Source organism: Vipera berus (assembly GCF_964194415.1).
Source record: "Vipera berus genome assembly, chromosome: W".
Taxonomy (NCBI): Eukaryota; Metazoa; Chordata; class Lepidosauria; order Squamata; family Viperidae; genus Vipera; species Vipera berus.
Window position 1 is genome coordinate 73,481,498 of NC_138210.1, and position 4,493 is coordinate 73,485,990.

At 45.9% G+C, this 4,493-nt stretch overlaps 1 long non-coding RNA gene across 1 annotated transcript; it reads left to right on the forward strand.

Annotated features, from left to right (window-relative positions):
• Nucleotides 1-1,561: 1,561 nt before the first annotated feature.
• On the forward strand, nucleotides 1,562-3,990 carry LOC308676786. Its single transcript, XR_014028364.1, has 4 exons — nucleotides 1,562-1,648; nucleotides 1,772-1,876; nucleotides 2,514-2,611; nucleotides 3,410-3,990. It is a non-coding gene; the product is annotated as an uncharacterized lncRNA (long non-coding RNA).
• Nucleotides 3,991-4,493: the final 503 nt, after the last annotated feature.

A 4,493-nucleotide genomic window follows, 5' to 3' on the forward strand; every position in this document is an offset into this window, starting at 1 on the left:
AATATTAGTGAGATTTCAGAGATATTTCTGCCCCACTATTCAGGCTGTCAAGCTGCCCAGTCTAGATTTCTTCAACCTTCCGATTCCAAGGAGTATTTTCTGAGGAAAGAGAAGAGGCCATCCGTTCCATTCTGCATGAAGGGAAGTCCAACCAAGAACTTTAGTGCAGTCAGATGTGTTGATGGGTACCAGTCAATATAATCCTGGGACGGCCTGAAGGACATTTGATATTCACTTCTTTTTCCTCTCTGGATCTATCTAGATCGTCCACCAGCTCCCAGCCTTTCTCCAGTCCCTCCAGAACCTCTGTATCTGGTTGGGGAGAACATTTCTCTCAGGTGCTCAGCTCCCAACAACACTGTTCAAAGCCGGAGACAATACCAAATAAGGAAAAATGAGAATGAGACCTCTATAAAGGGTCTGGATTGGCCTGAAGACAACTCCCTGGTCCTCACAGCCACGAGGGAAGATTCTGGATTATATAAATGCCGGTACCAAGAACGGAAATATGGGAGAACCATCTCTTCAGAATGGAGTCATCCTGTCTCAATAGTGGTGAGAGGTACGCATTTTCCCCCCTTCATTTTGAAAATGTGGATTCCTGTAACCGGGGCTTTATTTATTTAGAGCTTGTATATGAAAGTATTTCCCCGATGAAGTCCCAGAAAGTCTCCATGTTGTGTAGTGGGTTCTGTAGAGCAGGAAGGACGCCAGGCCAATGAGTACAACATAACAGCTCTTTATTGGTGGAAGTGACTGTACTGGGGAATGGGGGCTACCTGCACTCTTTATATAGCCAACCAATCGGATTGAACCTCTGTTTCCCGCCAAAACTGCTTCCCGCCAAAACAGTTACAGTTCAACGCTTCCTAGTGGTGACTCTTATACAAGTGCTTAAAGGTAAAGGTTCCCCCGCACATGCGTGCTAGTCGTTTCCGACTCTAGGGGCCGGTGCTCATCTCCGAGGACGTCTCCGTGGTCATGTGGCCAGCCGGCATGACTAGATGCCAAAGGCGCACAGAACGCTGTTACCTTCCCACCGTAGTGGTCCCTATTTTTCTACTTGCATTTTTACGTGCTTTCGAACTGCTGGGTTGGCAGAAGCTGGGACGAGTAACAGGCGCTCACTCTGTTACGCGGCACTCAGGATTCGACCTGCCAAACTGCCGACCTTCTGATCGACAAGCTCAGCGTCCTAACCCACTGAGCCACCGCATCCCTATACAAGTGCTTAGGTGTTCCTAAAAAGCCTAATACATAACACTCCACCCTAGAGACAGTGGAATCCAAGCACCACCAAGCTAATTCCCGTTTTTCTCTTCTCCAGATCCTCTGCCTCCCCCAGTGTTGAAGCTGCGGCTTCCCTCTGGATCCATGCAGGAAGGCAAAGTCCTGCCCATCCTGTGTTTGCCCAATGAGGGCAATAACACCAAAAGGTTCCATTTCTCATGGAAGGGTGTGGAAATTACCTCCAGCAACGAAGGTCTTCTGAGGAGCAGCAGAGACTCTGGGCCTCTTACTCTAAATACGTCAGTAGCCTTCCTATATGCCAAATGCAATGGAAGCCTGGGACTTGCTTGCAGATATGAGGAAAACATAAATGGGCGCTGGATCGTGTCTCCTTGGAGCCAGGCAGTGAATATCACAGGTGTGTCTTTTCAGAAGGTGGAGTCATCTGCTGCCTAAACGTGAAAGGAACCCTTTGCAAAAACTGATTTAACCCTCCAAAGAAATCTTGCAAAATGATACATCTCCCCCTTTTCCTTTGCAGTTCTACCAGCCCCATCTGCCCCATTAGTGGGCTATGCGGCGTTGGCTCTCCTTGTGCTCTTCCTGGGAGCCCCCCTGGTTTTCTGCTGCAGCAGGAAGAAGAACGGTAGGTGTGTGAGTCCCAAATTCAAATGTAGCGGGAACTACCCTTAATCTTGGTCAAGTGGCTAGAGAGGAACCTTCGTTGCAGAAGTGGACGAAGTGGACACTTGGAAGAGTAGAGCTCCAAGAGGTCCTTCTTCAACATAATGGAGACTACTCTGATAGGCATAGTGGTCCTTCTTGTTGCCTGTCCCACAATTTGATAGACTTTTGGCCTTGGGAATCTCAAGGGATTAGGAGGGTCTTGGCTGTTGACATAATCAACATCCCCCGGAGCCCCCACTGTATCTACCCTCAATAGTAATTGAGTTGGGATATTCCCTGTCCTGGGAGAAGGTGGCTGAACTGAGCTTATTTGGCGTTAAAGGAGAGTCTTCTCCTCCCAGCCAGAATATCAGCAGATAGCAAATCTTAGAAGGTAAGTAGGTTGGCCCTGAGTATTCCCTGGATGGGAATATCCAAGAAGCTTCTTAGCTATAGAGTGGGCACTTTTCAAAAAATAGCATGGACACTGCAGCCCAGTGAAGCTGAGCTTGAGGGTGTATCTACCTTTACTTTGTTTCTAAGATGATGGAATAACTAGGATGTGCAAGTCACGTTTGTTTATTCCTAGCTTCCTCTTTTTTGCATGGATCTGGAAGCATCAGGATGCCAGAGAAGATCTGAGCCTAAAGAGAAGAAGGAGGAAGTCAGATTAAATGATCTTGGATCTGAGGACGTAGACAGGGAAGATTTGCAGGTAACCACTTCAAGGATTCTTCCTTTTCTGGGCAGGACCGTTTGTGAAGGAATTGGGAATCCTGGCAGTTTCAGAGCTATTGCGTATCACCCCAAATTTCCCGGTAGTGAAATTCTGATGGAATAATAGGAAAACTTTCTAGAGGATTTTGAGAGAGGAACCACTTCTGGAGGGAGAGATGGATTTCCAATCACTATATCAGGAGTAGGCAACCATGGCTCTTTTATGACTCATGGACTTCAACTCCCAGAATTCCTGAGTCAGCGGACTTCAACTTCCAGCTATGCTGACTCAGGAATTCTGGGAGTTGAAGTCCATGAGTCATAAAAGAGCCAAGGTTGCCTACCCCTGCGACTAGATTATGAAAGCGGAAGCCAAAGAACCATTTTTGAAGGATACCTTCATTTACTTCCTGCCTTGAGCAGCATGGCCTAACGTCCATTTTGTCTCCAGTACTCTCTTATTCTACTAATATTTGGTTTTATTGTGAATGAATTGTTGGTTTTCAAACTAGAAAGATTGAGAGCATCTTAGATATTAGGGATTCCTTCTGGCAGGTCATAGGTAAATCAAAGTGGATGGTCATCCTGGTAGAAGTCTCTCTGGGTGACAGGAGGTAGAGGATCTGGGTTGGGCCTGGTGTGGTGTGGTTGCCATTTACACTGGATTTGTGTTGCCGAGGATTCGGAAGAGTCAACTGGTTTCCATTTGTAAACACCTTCCAAAATAAACGTTAGAAAGTCTCCTTTATGATGGATTCTGGTTGAATTTCAAGCTTGTCTTTTCCTGGCTTCCTAGAATTCAGAACTCACGTATACTTTTGTCAAGACGTCATCCACAGTGATCCCTTTGGAACCCAGGACCAAGAATCCTCTGAAGACCCAGGAAGTGGACCAAGTTGTGTACAGCGATGTCCTGGTTCAAGTAACCAGCAGAACAGCCCACTGATTACTTCTCCAAAGGCCACTTTCAGAAGACCAACCTTTTCACCACCAGGAATGGAGGACTTGCTCTGGTTCTGTTGGGGTATTTGGGAATAGACGTGGTTGAAGCCAGGGTTTCTCCACCTCAGCAACTGGAAGATGGATGGACTTTAAACTCCTAGAATTCGTGGCTGTCTGGAGAATCCTGGGAGTTGAAGTCCACCCATCTTCAAGCTGTCAAGACTGAGAAACTCGGGGCATACCTTTAGGGGTCCACCAAAATCACTCAGAATTTACAGCCTTGATCTTTTACTCTTCCTAACCAGTAGAAATATTGGCCTATTGTCCAGTTACTGACCAGGAATACCTGTCCTGCCTTCCCCTTTTTGTGCTAAATGATTCCTCCTGTCCTTGTTGAAGGAGAAATCAGTGGAGGAGATATAAATCCTGTCAAATAAATAAAAAATGCTTTTGTTGTTCTTCAGTCACCAAATTGTGTCTGACTCTTCGCAACCCCATTGACTATAGCATGCCAGGCCCACCCAAATTTTGCTCCAATTCATGTTTATTCTGTCAATGACACTATCTAATAACCTCATCCACTGCTGTCCCCTTCTCCTTTTGTCTTCCATCTTTCCCAACATCGGAGTCTTTTCCAATCAATCTTTTCTTCTCATTAGATGGCCAAACTATTTGAGCTTCAAAAAATATTATAAGAGTTTTTTAAAAAAATATAAGGGATTATGCAATTGCTGTTGTGGTTTTTCATGCCACGGTTGCTGTTCTGCCCCAAACCTGGGTCCCGTGGGGCTGGAAGATGGGTCTCCACAAGCATCCTCTTTAGACATGCAGGTCTCCCATTCACAATGTTTGCCATGTTTTCACTGGTTCAAACAGGGAATTTGTATCCCTGGTTTATCAGTGGCATTTTCATCTTCCAAATTATGCAAAGATTTATG